General features: G+C 41.4%; 1 protein-coding gene across 1 annotated transcript in view; it reads right to left on the bottom strand.

Annotated features, from left to right (window-relative positions):
* Positions 1–13,593, bottom strand: part of fam49a (family with sequence similarity 49 member A) — a 30,329-nt gene extending 16,736 nt beyond the window's left edge. The window contains exon 1 of the mRNA XM_029495918.1: positions 13,459–13,593. The gene's annotated coding sequence lies outside the window, so the exon portion shown is untranslated. The remainder of the gene's footprint in view (positions 1–13,458) is intronic.
* Positions 13,594–14,858: the final 1,265 nt, after the last annotated feature.

The following is a 14,858-nucleotide window of genomic DNA, read 5'->3' as shown; positions in this document are numbered from 1 at the left end:
AAGGTGGCAGACGAAAACAACAGGCACAGGAAACTGCATGAGCACACTGTGGCTGCAACTTGGTCACTGCTTACAGCAAGTGGAAACACCTAACGTTGTTTAACTGAACTACAAACATAAAAAATGCCAATAAAGAAAATTAACACAGATAGTTTTAAAGAAGAGAGGTTAGGTGTTTTCAAGACATCAGCCAATGTCAAAAGAAATTCAGTGTGGTAACTTACAATTTTTATTAAATATCAGTGATATCAGTGATGGGATGAGATTCAACGAGACAATGTCAAAGTGGATTTGTCAAGCCCAAGAACAAAAGTGACTTTTTAGATTCCAAGCCATCTCTTTCAGGTTGAAATGCAATGCTGCATTGAACTGGAACTCATGTTTTTGAATTTCCTCTCAGTGTCCACTGGTTCTATGTAGCAGCAAACAACCCAGTCGGCCGGGAGCCAACTCAGGAACTGGCTGGTCAGGGCTTTTGAACCCATGTTGTGTGTACCTACCAATCGGCTATGAGGTCGCCACACACAATTAATCTTAATTCAAATGTCAGCTGATTAAACAGTCTTCATCACTTTTGTTTTATGTCAGAGGTACAGTTCAGTCGCCACTATAAATCACTAGTCAAATGAAATATTTTTACTGGTAAATGATTTACAAATCCTGAGTATGTGGAAACATGTAAAATGAAAATCAGACCTCCAGGTGTAAACTGTTACAAGGCAAGCCACATCAGAATCTGAATTATTATGTTTTGTCAGCTTCAGGCATGCACAGTACCCTATTGTGAACATGCAGTTTCAACATTAGCTTTTTGATTTTGTGATGACCCAAATATGTGCAGTTAGTGGGGAAGAACTGTGACAGTTCGCAGTCAAATCAACTGCTGTTGCAGGATTTCATCTTCAATACAACCAGCGACAGGCGCAATGGAACAAACCATGGATAGTGTGGCAGCTGTAGATGTGCAGAGACATCTAGGACTGAACCCTGAAATCAATTATTTACATGAATGAGCATCATTTCCGACACTGAAAGATGCACTTTTCCAACATGGCTCCAGGTCACGCAAGGGGAGTTGGTGTGTAAATCCGTGTGAAGGGCAAGTAAGAGTCCCAGGTGAGGCCTTTGGCTCACACTCCCAAACAAGGACATAAGTCATCTTTATGCATGTGGATATGAGCACTTGTATGTGTAAAAGCAAAAGCCTACCCCTTCATGTGGCAGAGGATGAAGGCAGTGTCTGATTGTGCGTATGTGTGCTGGGGGGGTGGGGGTCACATGTGGTTCAGGACAATCTGCTTTATACAGACTTTCAAGGGTTCAAATAAGGGTTAACCCTGAATAGGGGTTCAATGGGCTGGAAGACTGGGCCTCATGTGAGTAAATGAGTGTCTATGAATGTGTGTATGTCTCACACCTATGGTGCATCTTTCTTCCATTCTGCAAGGCAACAGCTTATGAATGGATGATGGATTCATAACAGCTCAGTGAGCTCTGGGTTTGTGGATTTCAGACAGGCTGAAGGCTGAAACAGGGACATCACTAACCATTAAGATTCATTGGTTTTGTTGTGTGCCTGCATTAACTATTAAATTCATTTTACGATGTGTTTTGCTTTCGCCAAAACTGCAGCACTCTCATTTTCAATTCTACTGATACCAATACATCAAACCCGCAAAAGATCAACAACAAATGAAAACCAGTAAAACCTTTTATTCATCACCTGAGACTGAAAACCAGATCAAATACCCCAGCGGATGTGCAATTGTGAAATGTGGAAGTACAGCATCAACTTCCTTTTTTCCTTGCTGCAGGTAAAACTGCACAGCTTCATGTGTGCAATTATTGAGTCAGTTTGACTTCATTATTTCAGTTCAGTTAGTTGTCTCTGAATATTTCCTGAACAGCTGTGATAGCTGATTTTTGCACCGTTTTCATTCTCTTGCCCTTTCATATCCAAACATCATCTAGCAATGTTATTTATTTAATGTTCCATCCTAAAAAATAAAAAAAAAATATTTAACTGTTATGTACACAAAAACAACTGTTATTTTGTTTAGAAAATACACGGCCAATTAAACCTGATTTGCAGTTTCTGGAATTTTGTTTCTCACACTGTAATTAGCGAGAGGTCCAAAAGTCTTGGTCAACTTTAGCAGATTAGAATCAGACAAAAGCCTTCTCAAAAGTTCACATATAATAAGCAAAAACAATTCCCTCTCCTGTTTTTTGGTGATCACATCTCAAACAGCCACATTAATAAAACTTTTCACCTGGAACACGATGAAACAGAGAGGGTCTGCCTGGCAGAGCATCAGCCTACAGTGTTCTTCATGTTGAGGAATGAGAAATTGCAATTGAAAAATAAATCAATTTTTAAGAAGGCTTGCAGTGCATTTCTAACACAGATGGAGGAAAATGACCACCAGCCAAGTGTCTCCTCTACATGTTGGCTGTCTGCGAGCTACGTTGGCAAAGAATCACAAGAAAGAAAACTTGTTATGTTTTGGTATCTCGTGAAACATAGACTGATTATGGATTGAAGCAGACCAAGTATCCAGTTGGCAAAAAAGTTACGTTAACACATTATTTTTGGAGTCTGAAGTTAAATTGCTGCCATTTTGGTGCAGCAAAAGCCAGATCCTGTGAATGGGGATGAGGAATTTAACCTCTGCCTGTCAAGAAAAGGTGCCTAATAGCGGCACTTTCAATTTTCAGTTTCTCCCTCTTCATCATCAGTGAAAGATGTTCTGAATGACATGCCTCATTAAACCGAATAATTGCAGATTAATGCCATAATACAAGCGACACCGTGCTCTGGGCAGAGCATTTAAAAAAAAAGCAGTTCACATTCCTCTGGCAGCGTGTCAGTTGAATATTAACTCAAACATGCTGGTCGGACTAGCCCTGCAAATTCAAGAGCTCATGTTCACACTAAAGCACTAATAACGGCGAGAGGAGAGTCTAATTCCTGATGCAGGTGCACATCCACACATTACCGAGCACAACATGGACACTGTGCATTTAGCTCTTTTAGTTTAGTTTGTAATATATTAGTGCATTATTGTCTTTAGCCTTCATATAGTATTGACAGTGTTGATTTTTCCACTGCACAAAACACACATCAAATGAATGCAGCACATATTAAACCATAACTCCACGACACTACGCCAATAATTTCATATTTTCACGTCCTCTAAAAGCAGCATAATTTTCCTCTTATAAATGAAGCCTAGTGTTAATATGTTACCAATTAATACCGAATTAGATTGTAGATGGGCGTGTAGCATACAGGTGCATTAGCATATTAAATTGAAACAAGTGTAACTTTTCTGCCTCTAAAATACTCTATTCTGACCTAGTGGTTCTTATGTCTGGTAATCATATCCATTTCCTCTGAGAGGAACTTTGTATAAACCAAAGGAAACCAAAATCAACACCAGTGACCCAAAATAACTCTGTTTGGGAATCTCTAGGAAAATGACTGGCATGCACAAATGCATTGTTTAACTAATGTCTCCAAACTGAGCTGCCTTTGCAGTGCCACAATTTTTGAGTCCACTGCCTTACAATTTTTATTGGAAAACTCCATAGAAAAGTTAAGATCTGAACAAAGTAAGATCAGAGAAGAGACAAATTATATCCAAAGTTGTAAGTTTTGACCTGGTATATTTTGGACACACTCATTCCACCAGCCTGCTTAGACTTCTACATAATTTAGAATATTAAGTAACAAGTCGACAACTTCAATTTGAATCCTATAAGTATAATAAAAGCTGAACACTGGTGGAAATGGCCTGAACACAGCAGATTAAAAGATTATCATCTTGAGACCATTGAAACAATGGATGTATGAACTTTTAACATCACTGGAGAAATGTGGTCACCCAGAGGCAATCTCTGCTCAATTTGAGTCGATTGATAATACTTAAAATAAATAAATAAATAAAAAGATTGCTTATCGGGTGAATAGATCTACAGAAACTGCCATCCCCATAGCTCTCCACTCTCTGAGACTTGACCCCTGCCTCTCCTCCACCTCCACACTGAGCACTGTGTGCTCATCCCCTCCTGTACTGTCTCTACACCTATGACAGCAGTCCAGCCCACAAAGCCAACATCATTGTCATTGTGCGGACAGCACAACAGTGTTTGCACTGATCTCAAAAAGGGGGAAGAGTCATCCTACAACGAGGAAGTGCAGAGGTTAACAGCCTGGTGTTCAGTGAATCTATCACTGAACATCACAAAAACAAAGAGATCATCCTGGCCTTCAGGAAGGACAAAACAGAACCTGCCCCTCTTCACATCAATGCTGAGCTTGTAGAGAGGCTCCACACCTTCAGGTTTCTTTGTGTCCTCATCTCTGCTGACCAAAGCAGCACAGATGATTATTGGCTGCCCTCTCACCTCATTGGTGGCCATTTACACCTCCCACTGCCTCAGCAGAACACAGAACATCATCAAAAGACACCCTGTCTTAATCTGGAGCCCTCTGGCATGTGCTACAGGTGCATCAAGGCACGCACAAACAGACTCAACAAAACAGTTTCTTCACAAGAGCTGTAACCACTCCAAACTCTTGCATGCACTGACATCCATCAACGTCTCTTCCACCTACTGTGCAATAGAGCCATCGTGGAATAATCTTACTGTTCATTCTGTTTTTCTCTATTTCTTGCACTGCGTTTTCAAGAGCAATGTGGTTTTTTTTTTTTTTTTTTAAGTACTTAATTCAACTATCTGCACTGTTATATTTATCTATTGCGCATGGGCTAGGAATTAATGAATTTTTCTTTATGCACCAAAAGGGGTATTGTTCCTAATCTCATAAAATGTTTTACAATGACGATAAAGCTTTCTAATTTTTGAGGATTAAGAGAAATAACACTCTTAAAACAAAAACAAAATTGGCTTTTGCTTTGTGCATCCATTTTTAAAACCATTCTGCTGTTTTGACTGGCCAGGAAAAAAGAGCTTCAAATTGGGTTAGGGGAGCTGCGTCTCCCTCAGGCTCTCTTTGCTGGAGCAAATGTGACAGCAGGGTGTGTTTGGGAGGTTGAGCTTAGCTCAAGGGGAGGTTGGCTGAGTTTTGCCCTAATATGGACAGAGGCTGGGGGGCAGCGGGGCTGGGGGTTGTTGCTGAAAGGCAGGGCAAAGTGTGGGCTGGGTGTGGTGTGCGAAGGTGGTGGGGGGGGTTACCCAGCCCAGCCACAATGGCAGCCTTGCTTTCCTCTGCTGTATCACTGATGCCCTTTATGCTCGCCTCTTACAGTCTACTTCACATACCAGCACAGGATCCAACTGTTTTGGTCTACTAACTGTGCTCTCTCCAAGCACAATGAAGGACTCTTTGACAGTGAGGACTTGCACATCAAGCACAGTTTTTTTTTTATTTTTTTTTTTAAAGTACTCCTGATTCTTTTAGTGACCATGAATCACATATCTCTCTCACACACACACACACACACACACACACACACACACACACACACGAGTCAGTGATACTTCAGCACAGCACTGATTCTCCTCCTCTGCAGCAGCACTCAGCTCGGTTCAGCTGCTGGCTCAGTGTGCCCTCTGGTCCTGCCAGCTGGGCCTGCAGCCTAATTTTACACTTGCTAGTTACAAACTCACCACTATCCCTCCTCCACATCTGGCCTCTAAGACAGAGAGAGGGAGAGGGACACTGATAATGGCAACAGAGGCTCACAGTAGACAATTTTTTCTGCTCGAGAGCTGTGGAGGAAGGAAGAAGGAAGAGGGGAGGGGGATAGTGATCAGTGAACATAGTAAACAACGTACAGAGGCTTCTGTCAATGCTGAAAAAGAGAATGTGGGCTAGAGAGAGTGCGAGACATTGCCAAGGGTGCATGAAAAGAACAATAGATGGAGGAAGGACCAAGGCAAAAAGCAAGTAGGAAAGAAGAGTAGGGAGTTTGGTATTTGGAGAAGAGGAGGAGGCAGAGTGGCAACGAGCAGCCATTGCTGCACAGAGTGGGACTCCAGGCGTAGAAATTCCTCCTACATCTTTGCTCAATGCCACTTCTGTTCTGCAAAGCCCTGCATGTCAACAGTACAAATACAAAGGGAACCATGTCTATGTGTGCCTGACTTCTCTGAAACTGTGCATGTATATGTGAAACCATCAAGCCATCTCCACCACTGCAGAGTCCTTCCTGCTGGGTGGAGTTCTGGCAAACTATGCCAACTGAAGACCCTGGTAACAGGTTTATTCTAAACAATATGATCAAACAGACAGATGTGCTCCTGCTGAGATAGCCAAAAGAATGTGAACATCAACAAATGCTTTGACCTACCAGGATGCTGCCATATACTGTACATCAGCTTTTTTTTTTTTCAGTTTGGAAATTAACAGCAACAACGTGGTTAGTGTTATACTTTCTTCATCTTTGAGAACATTTGGCTCCACTGGCGAAGAAGAATTTCAGGCAGACTAGAAAGTAGATAAGGAATTGCTGGATGGGTTTTTAGGAATTGTTGGCTTACTGATTGGGTCTTTTCAATACCTTGATCACCAATGGTGAAAGAAACATGAATTTCGAGTGGTATGAACCTTGTTGTCTTTATCAGTAGCTGTTGACCATGTTACTGTTTACTGTTCCTAGCTTATAGCATTTTCTTTTGCAACTAATCAATTGGCCTGCAAAGTCATTATACATGAAGGAGTCATGCATCTGTATGTAAGTGTATTTTAAGGTGGATAGCCTCTTTATCACAATTGGTCCCAGATTACTTAAATCCTTGTTAATTATTTTGAATTATCACTATATCCTTTATAATTACCATCATATAACAAATTTAACCATATGTGATTTTGTCATTGTTAAACACCTCCCAAAATCTGCAATTTACAGTTAATCCCTCTGGACTACATGACAAATACTTCAGAGCTTATTGTTCAATGCATATATATATATATATATATAGAGAGAGAGAGAGAGAGAAATGGTCTGACTAATTTCTGGAAAAACTGGCTACACAAACATGGGTGGGGGGGGGGGTACAGGAGTTTCCTTATGAAAACACACCTATTTATAGCAATCAGTGAAAGGCAACTCTACTGTGAAGCATCAGCACTAATCACGTAACAGCCAAGCAGATGATACTTGATGGAGCTCACAGGCCTTTGGCGTCTGTCATCCAACAAGTTAGTCAACCAAAGCTCAGCTCAAGCTCACTCGTTCAGTTAGTCATGCAACATAGGCCAAACATTTTTTCCCCTCCTTGCTATGCTTTAGTTTGTTACCTTTACTTTGTGGTTACTTGGAAATAAAAGAGACAGTACATGCAAAATGCGCATGTCAGCCTTTGCCAAAGTGCAACATAATTAGTTTTATGATCTACTTTTAGACACAAAGGTGGTAAAGTTATTGCATCATGTGTAACATTATACTGAGGCTCTGTCTGGCATAGATGCAGTGTTTATGCAAGAGAAAAATTTTTGGCAGCACTCTCTGGACCTCCAAATACTTACATAATTAAATTATCAAGACTAATAATGAGGATTAGTCACCACAATCCCAGCATAGACTAATCAGGATCAAAGTTTAAGCCATTACTCTGTAGCACTCATAAATTAAATCAGTGTGGACAAACTGTACACAAACCTGACAGAGTTGCTTTTGTGTTGGGCTATCCAGGGCTGATACACCCTCTTTACCAGAGGGTAACAGCTGTTCTCCTGACATTTCTGCTCTGACAGGCCGTTAAGCTCATCGTGAACAATACACAGCTGTAAATTTTCGGATTCCTGCACCTGCTGAGATCAGTGAGCATGCTGCTGAGTTGCAAAATGCCAAGCTCCTCCTGCTAGCTGTGGAGATACTGAGAAAGCCCCCCCCCCCCAAAACCAAACAATCAAACAAACATACAAAGAAAAAAAAAAGTTGGAGTTGCAGGGTGCAGTGAGTCTTGTGTTTATGAAGTTTAATATTATAGTGACAACGGCAGGTGACAAGTTGCTTGTAATGAATTTAAAAGCTTTCCCTTTACTAAATAGATAATGACAATCACATCTTAGTGACTTTCTTATGCTCAGCTTTCAACCTATATTTGTACTGTAGCACATTTTCCATGGCTATCCAATTTTCCAGTGGCCTAGAAAGTATGATGCTTTGGGCATTTGTGCATAAATAAACTGCCAAAGCAAAGAAGCCCCTTGTTCAGAGCAGTTTATACAAAAATCGATAGGACAGATGGCGTGCATTTTAAATGACCCCGTCGCACCACCGCTCAGGTTTCAGAAGCAGCACACTGACATGAGGCAGCAAGAAAGCTTTCACAGGGTTAAATAAGGACAAAACAGATTCTATACAAAAAAGGAGTGTTGAACAGTTCTCATCATAACAATAATCTAAGAAAGTCATTAAATTTAACTTGGAAAAAATAATATCCTCACAGGATCAGTGCATGAGGGCTGTGTGATTAAAAAGTAAATAAATAAATAAATAAACTCACTTTCATTTAAGATTCCTGTGGCGGGTCTATGGTGTTATATGAGCAAACAACATTATGATAAACCAAAGCAGAACTCACTGTCAGTAACATTGGGACAACTGGGGAATAATAAACCCAACCCTAACAGAACTTACAATTACGAGCACAACCTCAGCACAATGCTGGCCAAGCTAGAGCATACTTAAAGTGCACAGCAAACACACAGAGAACCGTTGTCCCGCTGACAGGATGTGAGTATAAAAAGTGAAACGTGAGTGGGAAGTGTGCTGGGTCATGAGGCATTGCAGCTCGACACACGCTTATTCTCACAGGCAGACAGACAGGCAGACAGATAAAAAGACAGGCGTGCAGGTAGTAAAACAGGAACTTTGGAGCGGGTCAGTTTAATTCACATGGTGTTTTACTGCAATGCAGCCACGGTCGCCCACACACACACAACTCATTTCCTGAGAGTAATAAAAACAGGAGGGGTTCAAGGGCGGCCAAAAATTAAGAAATTCATCGCAGAATTTTAACTAGAAAAACATATTCCTGGTGAATATCAAAAGCTGGTGGCTTAATTGTTAGCACTTTAATCTATTAAGGGATAAGCTGTTCTCACAAATGAGATTTGTTAATCTTGTTTTGCCAAACTTCAAAACAAAGTAGGCTCTTTGTGTAAGTGGGGTACACAATTACACAGAAATGATTCATAGGCCTTTTTTGACAGCAGATATTATCACATCCCACAGGAGGAGAAGCCAAAGTGATACTAATAACATTAAGTGACCCAGTAAGTCATGATAGCGTGACAGCTTGAAGTTTACCAGGACGCTGAAATAAGAGCTGCTTAATGGACCATGTGAATGTTTCTAATAACTTGTCCTGAAGTACCTTGGTCATATTTTAGCTTGTAACTAGTTAGAGCTCTTCTTGAAGTTGCAAACTTTTACCTCAATGATAGAGGAGAGACACACTGATAGAGCTCAAACAATTAGTCCTTTAATATATTTTTCAGCAGCCATCACAGCAGTCGCCAGCTTAATTTGCGGCATGTTAATTGTAGTTGATTTTTGAGTTGCAATATAATTGACTGCCATGTCCACCAGCGAAAGAGGTTGGGGACTAATATAAACACACGGTAAAGGAAAAGAAACAGAGTTTGGCTTCTACTTTTACGTGCACTTTACTTGAGTGTTTTCATTTTTGTGTATGGTTTAGTTCACCTGATCTGACTGAAATAATCCACTTATCATGATAAGTAAATGTGTTAAACTAAGTCCATCCATTCCTACGAATATTATGCTTCACAAAGCCATGTTTAATCTTAAATATCTGGTGTGGCTAGTAAAATAAATATAAAATATTTTATGAAATGAAAGACTTCAATATTGTTACAATACCATTATTTGAAAAAAACAAAAATGAGCATATATGGTTTAGTTTTCACTTTCCAAACTCAGACTTTATCAGCTACGGTCTACACTTTATTGCTCTCTTATGTTTCCTTCTAGTTTTCAACTGTCACGTGCACGCACACGCACACAATCTGTTAGCTGAACATCTGAGGCTCTAGAGTCAGTGAGATGTCTGCTGTGTTTTCTGTTCCAGCCCAGATGGCAGCATTGGCTGAGTCAGCGGTGGCTGGTGGTTCACTGGATGATTAGTTGTTAACAGGAGGAGCAGCCCAACACCGAGAGCCAGAAGCTGTGTAACTGAGAGACTTCTCAGCAACTTCGTCTCTGAATTAAATAATTACCTTATAATGAGTTTTTTCAGCTTCTTTTGAAAGGCTGTGCACAACTGTGATCTGACAAACAATGAAAATCAAGATGATTAAAGACAATGGGAGAAGATGGGGGCAGCATGGCAGCGTAGTGGTTAGTGGTTAGTGGGTAATAAGAAGGTTGCAGGTTCAGTTCCTGGCCTAGGTCCTTTCTGTGCAGAGTTTGCATGTTCTCCCCGTGTCTGCATGTGTTTCCTCCGGGTTGTCTATGTCTAGGTTAACTGGTGACTCTAAATTGATTGTAGGTGTGAGTGGTTGTTCGTCTCTGTGTGTCGGCCCTGTGATAGACCGGTGACCTGTTCATGGTGTACCCTGCCTCTTGCCCGGGACGTTGGCTGGGATTGGCTCCAGTACCCCCACGACCCAGAAACGGAAAAGCGGTAGAAGATGGATGGAAGGAAGATATATTTGTCTAGGTCAGACCTGTTTTCCATACCTGGTTCAGTTTAAAAACAACAAATATGTCTTTATACTGTCACCAACAGTGCACTTCTTATACTATACTGACACTATTAAACAAACGTGTGTTTGAATGCACAAGTAACGGTCTTGCAATACAGCAGGCTAACCTTAGCAACACTGAAATTACAGCATAAGATGATAATAAGAACTGCTGGTTCAGCTAAAAACCTCAGTCAGATAGAGTTGGCACCGATGTAGTGCTGGAAGGATATCCTTTGGGATTTCTCATTTTGTGTCACAAAGCAACTTGTGATTCATAGCTGGACTCAAGCAAACAAAACTGCTGCAGCAGGCAGTTTCTTCTGGAGTTTGAGAACAGCTTAACTGCAAATATCACATTACCTCTATCCGGCCTGATGAGAGTTTAAAGCAGCACATTTTAGTGGCTAGAAGCTTCTTTGTAATAGGACTGTAATGGCTACAGTCATCATATTTCACACATCAGAGGGTAGCATCAGTGCCAGTTTGCTAAGTGTAGTTCAGGTGGGTACTGTATTTCTTTGATCACAACATTACACCATGTAATGCCAGTTTAGGTGTGATCATGTTTTAGACATGATTGCTTTGGTTACTGCGCATGTTGCAGAGGTCAGACACTATACCTGGCTGCTCTATTGTGATATTCTGTAGTTAATTAATCTTAAAACCTTCCATGTGCTTACTGTAGGTGGGGTTAACCCATGCATTCCTCCCTTATTTTATTTTCCTGAGATTAAGTGACAGTGTTTCTGCTGTAACAGGCTAGCAGAGCTTAATAAGTGCAAATGAAACCGAGTCATGCCACACAAAGGCTTCCCCATGTGCTCGCCTCAGGCAACCTGTAATGCAGCAGGTTTAAAACCACAATGTAAAAAAATGTAACAGGGCGTAAAATGCCATATCCTGTTTTTCCATTCACACATGCAAAGACTGAACGGTGAGAGAGCAAAACTATAAGAGATTACGACTTACCACTAATTTAAAATTTACTGCACTGCCAGAATGAAGCTAGTGGAGTGCTTCAGTCACACGAACGTACTGTATTCAAACTTAGCCAAGACATATTTGTGCCTGACATATCTTTTGCTCTTTTCAGTGTTCACCCATTAGTCGCAGCAGCACAGCATTTGAACTCTTCATTAGAGCAAAGAAAAAACCCAATATGAACTAATTAGCCAGTTTACAGTAGCTGCACTGCCCTTTACAAAGAGAGTTATCAGTTGGCTATCTCTCTGTAGTCACACAACAGCCCAGGTTTAGTTTACATGTGACTGTGAACCAATTACCACAACATATGTGATTTCTTTTATATCTTGATGCTTCTTAAATTATTTAGCATTTTCTGTTTGCGGCCATAGACTTTTGCATGTCCTAACATGTCCCCACATATCCACACTGTGCAGAAGTGTATGCTGAGGTACACAGCTACAACAGGCCATGCAAAGATCATGCAAAGCATTTTAACTTGCTCTTACAGAGACCTAGTTCATCCACAGCAGCAATTGTCCTTTATGTTGTAAGATGCAGAATTCAACCAGAATTCCTTCAATGCTGCAATTATAGCCTGGCATACCAACCGAAACAAAAACACATATACACACGCTTGAGCACACGCACATGTGCACACACGCTGCTGCTGAGGACTGCAGCTGTTGCAATATGTCCAACAAAAGAGCACCATTTCAGAGCAATAAGACAGGCAACAAAGCACATTCCTTTGACAACTGACAAAAATTGGTATCTGCTGGCATTATTGACATTCCAAATAACTAATATTTGAAGTGAAGTAGTAATCAAATATTAGTGAGTCTTCACGCTTACCTTTAAAACTTTTTGCATTTTCCAAGTTTAGTTCAGTCTTAAGATTCAGTTCTTGGAAAGTCATTGACTCATTTCATCTACAGTTCACGCTGATGAAAGTGTACCCCCCCCCCCCCCCCAGACCTCAGCACTGCAGTGACTGGAAGCAGTGAACTGAATCGACCCTGCTGCTCTTGTTGGATGTGATGAGGTATGTACTCCAGTAATAACCCTTTGGACTGAGTGGAGTCAGTCACTGGCAGGAGTAGTGAAGGAAACAGGTGCTGTCGTCTGGTTTGAGAGGCGAAGAAGCATTTAACGGTGCCAGGATGTCAGGGATCTCCTACGGGGCAGGCAGGTTCAGAAATTCACGCACGAAAAAGCGGCTACAGGAGAAATAATTCGTGTTGTGCTTCGGCCACCTGCTTGTGTATGTGCATTGTTGTGAACGTGCTGTGATTGCGGGTGGAAAAAATGTACTTAAAACGGTCGTGAACTTTAAACAAGCTGGGGTCTCAAATCGTTACACCTCGCAGAATAGCTCAACCAAGCGGCCAAGGGTCTAAACAAACCAGGCACGACATCAGCGGTACGTCGAGAGGGGGAAAATTCAAACATAATGTGGCTACAACTTGGATGCTACCTGCGAGCTAAGTTTGCAGGCTAACTGCTCGGTCGGTTAGCTGCTGCCAGGACCAGGAGACGGCATCACCAGAAAACTGTCCCCGGTATGAAAGCTCACTTACACCCTCACAATGGCTCCCCTTCTAGGTGAGACCACATGCAACTCAGAATCACGGCTAAAGTTAGCTAGCAGGTTCGCGCTTCCTCCCGGCATCTCGTCCCATGTGAACTCGTTTGACAGTCACTGATTTGACGGCGACACACACTTTGGCACGACACCGGGCGGAGTGAAACCCACTCAGAGCCCATGGCGCAGGAATAAAAGTTGTACAAGAACGTAAACTCACCGGTGTATCTCTCGGTGGTGGTGCTCTACGGGAGGGAACAGGCGAAGTCCCGGTCCGAGCCGTGCTTTCACCGACCTTGGCAGCTCTGCGTGTCCCCTGTAGCCACAGACAACAACACTGTGGACACCCCTCCCTCCGCCAACAGAAACCACGAAGAAGACCCCCGCCCCGAACTCCAAGCCCCGCCCAGTCACATTTTTAATTGGCCAATATTAGGGGACAGTGCGAAATAAGCCAATTAAATCAGATCTTTTTATTTTCTTTATCCAATAGTATTAAGTCAAGTTATATCCTCGAGGCAGTGCGTGGCAAAGATTTTCTGTCTCAATATTCAAGTGATTTTTTTTTTTTTTATAAAAAAGGTGAAGTTTTATCCACTGTGCTGAAATTCATTAAAACACTCATCTTACATTTATATTATGCAGGTAACCTATCAAATAAATGTGAGGGTAATAGTTCAATATTAGACATAAAATTAATAAGCAGTAACTTTGACAACTGATTTGCATTTTCTAATTTCTTTCTTTCTTTCTACCATATCCAAGCTTTTAATGTTATTTAACCAAATGCCAATTCTTTTTGCCAGATTACTTTCACAACAGTAAGGAGTCAAACTGGAATTTAGTACATTTCTTGCTTGTAACGGCTGGTCTGAGGAGACATAAAGATTGATGGATGAAGTGAAAGGCATGTTTGAACAATATCGCGCCTCGAGAATGGGGTCCAGCATACTTGGCCTTGAGGCCTGCAATGCAAAGCAACACCCTCACACACATGTGTCTTTAAAAATGTCAAGGCTCTACAATCAAAACATTCAGCCTTTTCAATACAAGGCCACACGTAGCTCACCGATGCCCGGTTGCCATAAGGCATCCTCGAACTAAGAGTCTTTGTGACTGTGGGAAAGGTTTGAAGCCCATTTTTGTCAGCAGTGTAATCAGGCTTTTGTGCAGGCTAAATACACAACCACAGGATTATAAGGTCCTGTTAGGTAAGATGATGGAGGGTCAGAGTACACCCATGTCTGCCACTGCCATAACGGTCACTGAATAACTCTTCATTTACAGTAACTCTACACACACCCACACAAATCAAGAAATGTCTGTTATTCTGTCAAGCCAACATCCACTGAAGCACTGGCTTGTGTGAATTAAGTCATTATGAAACACGAGACAAGGCTGCAAATAGATCTGTTCCTTGCACAAATTTTAAGATGCAGAGCTTTGGCTTAAAAGTGTTACTTCAAAAGTCCCATCATGTAAATATATCTGATACAACAGACATTTTCACTTCCTATCCAGCAGATGACTGGAATAGAGCCAGACATCTTACTGAGGTTGTTGGTTCCGCTGTTCATTTGGTGACACTGTCAGATCTATGGATAAACAGTCTCCCTGCTG

The sequence above is a fragment of the Echeneis naucrates genome, chromosome 24 (genome assembly GCF_900963305.1).
Source record: "Echeneis naucrates chromosome 24, fEcheNa1.1, whole genome shotgun sequence".
Lineage (NCBI taxonomy): Eukaryota > Metazoa > Chordata > Actinopteri > Carangiformes > Echeneidae > Echeneis > Echeneis naucrates.
Note: the sequence above shows the minus strand (reverse complement) of the source record. Positions and strands in the feature narration are given on the sequence as shown.